The sequence below is a fragment of the Cryptomeria japonica genome, chromosome 2, assembly GCF_030272615.1.
Source record: "Cryptomeria japonica chromosome 2, Sugi_1.0, whole genome shotgun sequence".
Classification (NCBI taxonomy): domain Eukaryota; kingdom Viridiplantae; phylum Streptophyta; class Pinopsida; order Cupressales; family Cupressaceae; genus Cryptomeria; species Cryptomeria japonica.
This window is the reverse complement of record NC_081406.1, coordinates 599,569,996-599,582,094: the sequence shown is the minus strand read 5'-3', so window position 1 is coordinate 599,582,094 and position 12,099 is coordinate 599,569,996.

The following is a 12,099-nucleotide window of genomic DNA, read 5'->3' as shown; positions in this document are numbered from 1 at the left end:
TAGACACCTGCGGGTGATTGTAGCCATATGATTTTGACATCATTGTATCATGACACTTTTGATTATATATATGAGATGATTCATTTTTGTGGCAGCTATATGCATGTGTACCTATGTGATGAGATGTTCTTATGTGATGCTTATGATATGGATGCAAATATGTATGTAATGCAATGCAATATTTTTGTTCTTTTATGTTATATATGTGTATGCATGATGAAAATGTGTATGTAAGTAATGTAGATGAATATGATAATGCAAATGCAAAATGTAATTTGTGCTAACAGGTGTTGTGTGCAGGATGTGATGCAATTGTGAGATCTATATGTATGTATGAAATGCTTATATGTGGTAATGTAGGTGGAGCTACATGAAATGCAAATGTTTTTGGTGTGTCATTATACTCAGTCATGTGATAGCGGGCTACGCGGACTCGAGAAGGACGATGGAAGTCAATCAAGAAAGGGGGGATGGAAGACAGAAGATATGAAAGTGAAAGAGCTTCTTGTACGTTATCATCATTGAGCTTATTATGGCAAAATAGGTTATGACAATCGAGGCATTTGTTCAACCCAGAAAGTCATTGTACTTGTTTGCATGGAGATAAGACAGTCACAAACAAGGAATGCCCTAGTTCACACTAGACTCACAGTGTCCTCATATCCTTGGACAAGTCATAGCATTACTAAAAGACAATCCACAGACAGCAAATACAAATAGGTGACGATACCCCATCCTCGCCTTTCTAGTCAAAGACATCCTAGAGATAGAATCTCTAGTCAAAGACATCCTGGAAAAGCTAAAAGACATGTCACCAAAAGATAAAATCAAGAGAAAACCAAGACTCAACACCAACATCCACTGTAGTCCTCAAGTTTAGTGTCTCTTGTCACTTGTATAAGTCTTATTTGATTGTGGTCACAATGTTTACTTTCACAGAAAGGATAGATAGCATTGAACCATATTGTTGTCTGAGTCTGTTGAAAGATTTGATTTGTTGAAGCCCATTGTTGCTGTTGTGTCTCATCTGAAACTGACTGAATCCATGAAACTGATACTTTATTGCGGAGAAGATGAAACTTTATTGCGGATCTATGATGCAAATGTTGCTTTATTGCGGATTGTGCGCGGATAAACTGAAGAAAGTTGGAACAAACTGTACTCCTCGAAACATGTGATGTTCTTAGTTCCACACCCATCACTAGACGTAGGATTTGCCTTAGCCACAGATAGGATCTGATTTATTATGGATGGAAAGGGAGGTGAAAAGGGAGGTTTATTATGAATGGCTAACCAATCTTGGGTAGATTAATAACAAGCCATGATGGGAATGGGTAAGTTTATTATGAACGAATAGGTTGTGAGTGTGTGCAAAGTGAAGCAATGAAAGTGAATCCTGAAGGAGGGAGGAGCAATGTCTCTACGCATGGCACTGGGAACCCAGTTTTCACCATGGTACTTGCCCAGGGCGCCACCGAAGTGGTTTTCACCGTTGGACGAAATTATTTCTCTTTACTTTTCGATTTTTTTCAATTTTTCAAATTTTTTTTGTGTCGCAAGGCGCCTGTTTGCCAGGTTTTCACCAAGTAACGATTTTTTTGTTTTTATAATTTTTTTGTATTTTTGAATTTTTTATTTTATTTTTTTGTATTTTTGAATTAGGATATTCCGACGAGCTATGTGTAGAATCTGCGAAGGTGCATGCTGTTGATAGGATCCTCCAAAGGTTCACCTTCTGTAGTTGAGAGCTGATATGCCCCAGATCCATAGACTGCTGTAATGATGTAAGGACCAAGCCAGTTTGGTTCAAACTTGCCCTTCTTTTCTCTGTCTTGCTGATTCTTGGGGTTTTCTTTGAGAACCAAGTCACCTACCTCAAATGTGCGAGGCTTGACCTTGTGATTGTAGCTGCGACTCATTCGTTATTGGTAAGCCTTGAGGTGATTAAAAGCAATTTGTCTCCGTTCATCCAACAGTTCTAGTTCTTGTAAGCGAGAGACCCTGTAATCTTCATCAGCGATGATGTTTTGCAAAGAGACCCGTAAAGAAGGTAACTCGACCTCAATAGGCAAGATGGCTTCAGCGCCGTAGACAAGTGAATATGGTGTAGCTCCTGTAGGTGTGCAGACACTTGTGCGGTAGGCCCAAAGTGCAGGATTGAGTTGGATATGCCAATTACGACCAGCATCGTCGACTGTCTTCTTGAGGATTTTAAGGATTGTTTTATTAGATGCCTCAGCTTGGCCATTACCTTGGGGGTAATATGGTGTGGAGAAACGATGGGAAATATGGAAGCGATCACAAAGTTCACGAACATCCTGATTTTTGAAGGGACGCCCGTTATCAGTAATAATGGACACAGGAATACCATATCGGCATATGATATAGTTAAGGATGAATGTAGCAATTTGTTTTCTAGTGACTTGTGTGAGAGGCACGGCTTCAATCCATTTTGTGAAATACTCTGTGGCAGTGATAATAAATTTATGACCATTGAAAGAAGGAGGGTGAATCTTGCCTATGAGATCGAGTCCCCACTAACAAAAGGGCCAAGGAGACACAAGTGGTTGTAGTTCTTGTGCCGGCGCATGTATGAGGTCTCCATGAATTTGACATTGCTTACATTTCTTGACAAACTGATATGAGTCTTTCTCCATATTGGGCCAGTAATATCCAGTCCTGATGAGTTTCTTAGCCAAGGTAGGACCACTAGTATGCGGACCACATATCCCTTCATGCACTTCACGTAACGCAATCTAAGCTTCGTCACTTTCTAAACATCTAATAAGAGTGCCATCTAGACCTCGTCAGTATAGGATATCAGCTAAAATGACATATCGAGAGGATTGGCGAATGAAAGTACAACGTTGGTTATTTGATAGATCAGGGGGTAAAGTATTGTCTCGTAGGTATGTAAAAATGGAACCATATAACTGAGATTCGGGACCGACAACACATATCATCTCAGTAGGCATTATCTCATATGAAGGGACCAAAAGGTTATCCACCAAGAACTCATAGCGGGTCTCGTTTGGAGGTAAATCAATCAATGAAGCAATTGTAGCCATGGCATCTGCGGCGCGATTCTGCTCTCTTGGTATCTGCTCAAAGTCTATCTTTGTAAAGTGTTGTTTCAGATTATCCACCATTTGTTTATAAGGCAGTAATTTTTCATCTTTTGTTTGGTAATCATCAGTTGCTTGACGAATAACAAGTTGGGAGTCTCCAAAAACACGAAGTTCCTGGATCTTCCATTGAACGGCAATTCGTAATCCTGTTGTTAATGCCTCATATTCCGCTATATTGTTGGTGCAAGGAAATGATAAGCAGTATGATTTTGGTATAGAATCGCCTTGAGGAGTTATAAAGAGAGTACCAGCTCCTGCCCCATGTTGTGTGTATGAGCCATCGAAGTACAGTTGCCATGGCTTTGCATGTGACACTGTTAAAATGGATTCATCTGGAAATTCTGAACTTAGAGGAACATCATCTATCATGGGAGCATCTGCTAATTGATCCGCGATTGCTTGTCCTTTTATTGCTTTTCTGTCCACATACTCGATGTCGAATTCACTCAGTATCATTACCCATTTGGCCAGTCGCCCAGTAAGTGTTGCTTTATTGAGAAGGTATTTTAATGGATCAATTCTTGCAACCAACTTAGTCTTATGAGTAAGCATGTAATGTCGTAATTTCTATGAAGCAAAGACCACGGCGAGACATGCGCGCTCAATTGGTGTGTAGTTTAGCTCGTATCCCACCAATGTGCGACTGATATAGTATACTTCTTTTTCCTTGCCCCCAGCAATTTGTTGTGCTAAGAGTGCCCCCAGTGCTGTTGGAGTAGCTGATATGTATAATAACAGTGGTTGATCTGGAACTGGTGGCATCAGAACTGGTGGATTTAGGAGATAGTCTTTGAGCGTCTGGAAAACCTGTTGATAGTTGTCATCCCATTTGAATTTGATGTTTTTATGTAGCAGGTGCTGAAAAGGATTACACTTATCCGCCAGTTGTGCTATGAACCTTCGTATGGACTGGAGTCTGCCTTGTAAGGATCGAAGTTGACTGATATTTCTTGGTGGTTGCATTTCCAAGATAGCTTTGACTTTTGCTGGATCCACTTCAATTCCTCTTTTGGACACGATGAATCCTAGGAGTTTCCCAGAGGTTACTCCAAAGACACATTTCTTAGGGTTTAATCTTACTTTGTACTTTTCCAACCGATCAAAGACGACTGAAAGTATGTCCAAATGTGTATCTCTGTCTATTGATTTACCCAAGAGATCATCAACATAATTTTCCACGGTTATGTGCATGAGATCATGAAAAATAGTGGTCATTGCTCTTTGATATGTAGCACCTGCATTTTTTAGCCCAAAGGGCATGACATTCCAACAGAAAGTTCCCCACGGACAAGTGAATGATGTTTTGTGTTGATCCTCAGGTGCAATCCTGATTTGATTATAACCAGAAAATCCATCCATTAAAGATAACATTTCGTGACCTGCTGTGAGATCCACGATCAAGTCAATATTTGGTAATGGGAAGTCATCTTTCGGACAAGCTTTGTTGATGTCTCTGAAATCTGTACATATTCTGATGTTGCGATCTGGTTTACTGACAGGTACTAAGTTAGAGATCCATTCTGGATAATCAATTGGGCGTATGAATCCGACATCCAATAATTTCTCCAGCTCTGCTTTGACTAGTAATGCCACTTGTGGATGCATTTTCCTTCATTTCTGTTTCACTGGCTTTGCCCCTGGTTTGACTGTCAAATGATGCATTACCAAATCCGGATCCAGTCCAGGCATATCAGCATATGACCATGCAAAGTTGATTTGTCGTTCTTTGAAGAAGCTTATGAATTTTGATCTTTCGGACTCTGTTAATGATTGAGCCAGGAATATGTTGTGTGGAACCTCTTCTGTACCAATGTTTGTTTTGATATTCTCCTCTACCAACATGGATGACTTTTCCTTATATGATGCTGGGAGAATGTCGAGCCTTCCATCTTCAGGTGCCTCAGAGAGGTTTTCGCCCTCAGATACGTCCTTTCTTTTTACTTTTTTGGGATCAGATAGCGCCACAGTGTGGTTTTCGCCATAAGACCCTTGATTTGTTCTTATTTTCACATTTTTGCGATTGGAAGGTCCGACACCCTCACCAAAATATGCCATGTTGTTGAGTTCTATGGTGTATCCTGCTTTGTGGTCCCCAGGGGGAAGATCATCTCGTATGCCAAGATAGTCAATAATAGCTTCGTCATTTTGAAATGTGTCAAATTGTGTTGGTCCTTCATAATCCCAGTCAATGAGTTGGTGGTGAACAAGGGGAAGGCCTTTAATGTTTTCGGAGTTTGCAAGGCTAAGAGTGAAGATATGGTTATATTCGGGTATATCGAGGCAATCATCGAGGTCATCGATGGCACTCTCCTCATCAGTTTCGATCGCAAGCAAATCCAAATTGTCGTCACTAGTATCGCCTTCCGGGACAGGTGTCCTCATCCTATGTGATTTCGACCTAGAACCTTGAGATGAAGACTGTGCGGAATCCTTATGGGTTGTTTCTTGACCAACTCTGAACTTTTTATAAAATTCCTCTTCTTCTGTGGGTTCATCTGGCTCTCTGAATGTCGCGGTGAGCTCATAGTCACTGGAGGATTTGTCTGAACCCCATTCCCATTCGTTGGAATCTGTGGAATAGTAATCTTCTTGTTGAACTTTGGCAACTTTGATTTGTGATGCCTCTTCTGTCCTTTTAGTGTGGATCTTGGAAGTCAGAAAACCAAGTCCCTTTGAGCGTTCTCTTCTTACAGTCAATTCAGGTTGTAGGGGTTCCATGACGCCTTCTTTGCGTAACCCAAGAGGGCTTTTTCCATCATACCCGAATTTTTGTAGAATCTTGAAGCCTTTGCCATATTTCTCACAAGGTATATTAATCTGATCATGTGTGTCATCTTCAATGTCTTTATAGAGCATTTTGTATAAATCTTCCTCTTCCAGTTTGCCCCATCTTTGAAAGGTAGTAGGATCCCATTTGAGTATCATGATGGATATTTGCTTGTTAGGATGTGGCCTTCCATATTCTTTTGGAGAGCTCATGACTTGTCATAAATACATGGTCTGATTTAAAGTGTATTCTCCCATGCCTTTGTCTTGAAATTTGCCTTTAAGTTCACCTTGTTTTGATGTCGAAGGTTTCAATGACTCAGGGTCAATGTATGCCGAAGAAGGAACGGCTTCACGATTACTGGGAATGATGGTCTCCGTATGTGATCTCAGGTTATTGCAATATATGAACGGATTAGGATCACCGTTGACTGTTACCTCGATTCCATTATGAGGAAACTTAATGCATTGGTGATATGTCGATGGGACTACCCTCATTTCATGAATCCAAGGACGTCCTAGCAATATATTATAAGTGAGATCTAAATCCAGGACTTGGCAAACCACATCCTTTGTAACTGGCCCAATTCTTAGAGGTAAGGTGATCGTGCCCTTGGATGAGCATTCTTCATCATCATATGCCTTGATGGTGATTTGATTTTTTGAATTCACAGCTTTATCGGAATATCCCAATTGTTTAATGGTGCTCAATGTACAAATGTTTAGACTAGCTCCTCCATCTATCAGGACTCGCTTTATTCGATGTTTGTGTATAAAGGCTTCAATATGTAATGGTGCATTATGTGGCTGACTTACAGAGGCGTCATCAGCTTCCGTGAATGTAAGGGAGTGTGGAATGGAAAGGTATCCCACCATGGCTTGAAACTGGTCCACGTTCAGATCAGTAGGAATGGCAGTGTCTCTCAAGATTTTATCAAGAATGGCTTTATGAGCGGGGGATATGCGTAAGAGCTCAAGGATGGAGATGAGCGCGGGTGTCTTCCCTAACTGTTCTACAAGGTCATACTCAGGTTTGGTTGATGAAGAAGCCGTATTTTTAGTGGAGGCACCTGGCAACGTAATCTTACCTCGACGAGTTGTAACATGACATTCAGAGGTAGGTTCAGAAGAAGATCCAACACCTCTTAGAACAATCTTGGGTCGCTGAGGATGATTCTCAGGGTTTTTGTTCTTGATGGTAATAGTAGAGATATGATTGTCCATCGAGATATGATTGATAGTTGAATCATAGTTGTAAGGTGCTCTAGTATAGTTGGCCTGATCATCTGTGACTTGGGCTTTTCCTTTGTCATGCTTTGGGAATGGTTCCTTAAACATCTCATGTTCTTGATTAGACGAATGTCCCTCAATCTCAATGTCACCTCTATCAATGAGATCTTGCACGATATTCTTCAGTCGATGGCAATTTCCTGTCTTATGACCCTTGCTCTTATGAAACTCACAATACTCATCATCATTCCACCAATTTGGTTTGACCTTTGGTTCATATGGAGGAAAATCTGGAACTGTGATCACTTTGTTTGCCACTAGCTTTTTGAAGACTGATTCAAGTGGTTCTCCCAATGGGGTGTACTTCCTTCGTGATCTAGAAGTTGTTTGAGTATTCACTTGATTGTTTGTAGAACTTGATCCTAAAAAGATGAACTTGGGTCTCACTGTATTGGCATCAACAACGCCATCATTGACTGTGTTCTTGTTTTTATTCCAAAATCTTGGCTTGTCTTTTCCTTTAAAGTCATCTTTGTTTTCCTTGAATAGCTTGATGACTCCTTGTTCAATTAAGACCTTTTCTGTTGCTAAGCCCTTTTCAATAACATCCTTGAAGGTGGACAAACAAGCTTTCCTTAGATCATAGCCAATATCCTTGTTAACGTTTTGTGTGAACATTTCTACCATTTGTTTTTGAGGAATTTCACAAGAGCATCTGCTGGCTAGATTTCTCCATCTTTGTAAAAATGACGCAAAAGATTCTCCCTCCTTTTGCTTAGTATTGCACAAAGTAGTGACTGATATGTCTGTTTCTATGTTGTAGGAGAAATGTTGAATAAATGCCTTTGCTAAGTCACCCCATGACTTAATACCAGGAGGTAATTGAGAGAACCATTCCATAGCTTGATCGCCTAAGCTTTGCGGGAACAACCTCATCAAATATGTTTCTTCTGCCGCTACCTCAATGCAAGCTGTGAAAAATTGTCTTATGTGTGCCTTGGGGTCTCCTTTTCCTCTATACTTGTCAAATTTTGGCATCACAAAGTGTGCCAGAAATGGAGGCATTGGAATTCTCTTATCAAATGGATAAGGACATATGTCTCTCATAGTGTATGTTGGTTTTGGTGTACTCATGTCCTCCATTTTCTTTTGTAAATCTCTGATTTGTTGCTCCAAATTATTCTTAGGTGGCGATCGATTTCTTGTAGCATACCCCATGTTTGGGACACCAATTTAATGAGGAGCTTGTTGCATGTATGGATGATACTGATCATAGACATGTTCATATGGAGGAGGCTTATATTGATGCGGCATATAGGGAGCACTTGGTATAGCTTCATGTTGAGGAACCCCATATCTATTTTGTGCATATATACCATATTCTATAGGCACGTCGGGTTCTATTGTGTTGCCCCCAAATTTGACATGAGGTTTCCTTATGTCCAAATTTTGAGCATGCCTTTGAGTGTCCACTTGTTTTGATTGATCCATAGCTTGAGCATGTGATTGAGCATATCTATCTACATAAGGCTTCCATAATGGTCTTCGAAGGTAAGTATCATATGTTTGACCATGTGTATGTGGGACTTCTGGTTTTTGAAGCAAAGCTGATGGTGATTCAGGTACCATATGCGGTCCTCTATTTCCTCCACTATTGGGTCTCCTTTGATCCATGTTGGAGTGAGTTTGTTGCGAGGGTCGGTTTTCCATAAGTTGAGACATGTCAAAGTAATGAGGTATTTTAGCTCCACTTTGTGCCATCATGTGTAAGAAGTATTGTCTATCCCTCTTCATTATCTCTTCAACCAATCTATTGAAATGAGGATTCATTATGGATTCTTCTATATCTGCTGATTGTATTGAAAAGTTGTCCACATTGTCATTGTGTGTAGCCTTGTTGTTTGTAGTGTCTGCGTTTTCCACATTTGGAATGTGTCTATAAACATCCATGTCAGGCAATGTAGTGTGCTCAGGATTGAAAAATAAATCATTGTCATACTCATAAGAACTCATGTTGGTGGACTCTTGAGCTTCTTTAGCTTTTCTCCTAGATTTTTGAAGACGGGTTTCAACCATGAACTAGGTGTTTGACCAAGATGTGTAAGACTAGATGAAAAATGGAAAGAGTATGGAAGACCAAGAGTTGTATGGAGTGTAAATGAATCTGAAGTTTACTTGCAATGTCCAAAGTGTAAGACCAAGTATGTAAGTAGTAGAGTAGGTGTGACTTCCAAAGAGAGGATAGTTTCTCTTGATGAGGTAAGCTGACCTTGACTCTAAGTAAAACCAAATGAGACCCAAAGGTAAGAAACCTTGATGAGGGACCACTTAGCAAAGTGTAGTTGTATGTAGTATGTTGACAAAGTATGATGAGGACAAGCAAGTGACCTTTTGACTCAAGTTTAGACAAGTATGAATGTAAAATGAGATGTGAAGCAATGATGGACTGTATGAGACCCAGAGACAGGTTGAATGTTAGATGAAACCTGAAGAAACAACCTAGGAAGCTCAAGTATTCCGAAACTGATTTTTCTTTTGTTTGTTGGACTCTGAAATTTTCTTGCAATTTTGAACACAGACGCGACTGTATACTTCACAGACGCGGTTTCCGGACACAAACGCTACTATGTTTAACCCAGACGCACTTTTGCGATTTTCTTGTTTATGTTTGCTGGTCTGTAAAGATTTTTGCAATTCTGGACATAGACACGACTGTATACTTCATAGACGCTGTTCTCCGACACATACGGGTCTCTGTTCGACACAGACGCTTCTAGACACACAGACGCTATTATGCCCTTCACAGACGTGCTTAGATGACCCAGACGCGGTTAAAACAGACACAGACGCGTTTCTGTAAACTTCGTGCAATTTTTCCAATCTATGAAGTTGTTTTTGCTGTGACTAAATCTGACTGTGTGACTGTTTTTCGTGACAAGAGGACACAATGTTGATGAGGACTCAATGTTTGCAAATGTTTAGACTCCAAAAGTGTGTTGTTTGATGTAAAATGTTTTGCATACACTTGAAGACACAAAAGACACAATGTTTTGCTGTTTGGTCTTGAATGCTTTGAATGTTTAACATAAGTCAAGCACAATTCTTATGGCTGGCCAAGACAATAGTTGTTGATCCCACATAGGGTTTTACCCCCGAGGCTACGCTATTCAGAGCGGATACTTAGATGCTTGACCTCACTGGCTCCACCCTCGGCACTCACTTCTCGGGTCAGCCAAGCATCAGTCCCCATGAAAACTCCCCATGGCGAACTTTGTATCTCTACTAAGAACCGTATGTGTGTGGACCGCTACCAGAGGTCCGACCTCCTGCCCCAACAACTAGAAGAATTTGGGCCTCTAAAACAAAATGGTGCTAGTAAGGGCATCCGCTCGTGTGGCCATACATGCGGCACTTTCAGCTCTGTAAATACAGAAGGCTCCCAGCCGGTAGGGGTTACGCCCTACAAATGATCAAATAAATTTGATCAAACGGGTTTATGGGGAGACATAGTGTCGGTATGAACTAATCAGCACACGTTATCCATAGTTTTCACCATGAATACATTTGATTATAGTGGTTCGGATGAGGTGGGTTTTCTTCGCTACCACTTGGGTCGTTCTCTTCTCACTAGTAGTCCTAATGACCACACGGGAAGACAAGCCCTCTAAAGATTAAACAAAAAAGAGCCTATTGCTCAAGACACAAAAGACAATGATTCAATTTTAGTGCACCAATGGAAGTGTTTGCTAATCTATGAAAACAAGGCACACAATAAAATTTCAAAACCCTAGCCAAGGACCTGCAACAAAATTTGTTAGTAGTTTGGGTTGTTTCAAATGATCACCCCTTCCTGCAAGCACACAAGTTAGGTAAATTTTAGAAGCCCAAAAGACTTTGTGAAAGAGGGGCCTTCAACCAAAACGTTTTAGCTTCCAAGGCGAGCTGCACAAACTTAGTTAGTTAGATCTGAAAGGGTTAGTCCAAAAATAAACCAGATCTGAAACCCTAAGTACGAAATCCGAAAACTGAATCAATGAAAATTTGAAAATTCTGAAACATTCAAAACACAGACATTGTTACCTACGACGCAGACGTGTCTGTATGACACAGACGCGGTTATGTGACTCACAGATGCGGTCAAAAATCACAGACGCCCCTCTCTGGCACAGACGCGATCAGAAACAACACAGACGCGCTTATAAAACACAGACGTTCCTGTCTGAGACCTGCAAAATAAAACTTGTCAAAAACACAGACGCAACTCCAGTATCCGCAGATGCTCCTGAAAATCAGAGACGCGATCCGAAAGTTCGCAGATGCGGAAAAAACCTAAAATGTCGTCGAAAAATGTCCGATCTGCAACTTCAAAAACGCAAAATCTGCAACAAAAAAGGTTAAATGCAAAGGGACAAGGGTCCCACCGGACGTGCCAAAATGTATATGGTGAAAATGGATATGATAATAACAATATTGAAAGGCTAAATGAATTCAACCACAAAAACCCTAGCCTAACAATCAACAAAGATCCACCATAACATATGAAGATTACCTAAGACAATGCAAATCACATGAAATCACAAAGATTATACCATCACATGTCCAATAGGGTTTTGATCTCCATTCTTCCTATCTCCATTGATCTTGCTTGATATATTTGCTCTCAGATTTTATATGCACAAGAGCTCAACAAAGAACGGAATGTGGTTGCAAGTAGGATCGTAGTGTAGTCAAGTCCTCCAAATTGTCGATTAGGGTATTCAGTCATTAGAATGCTTGATTAGGGTTTGATAATGAAGAAGGCATCTCCTTAAATAGAAGACACAATATGAAATGGAGGGATAAGATTGAGAGGTGTAAAAAGGAGGTCGGCTAAGATTAGAGGGTAGGTAGAGGAAATAATAAAATAATGAAAGAGGTATGTAGTGTAGGAATTAAGAGATGAATGACATGTGTCATGGGTAGAAAAAGCTAATGA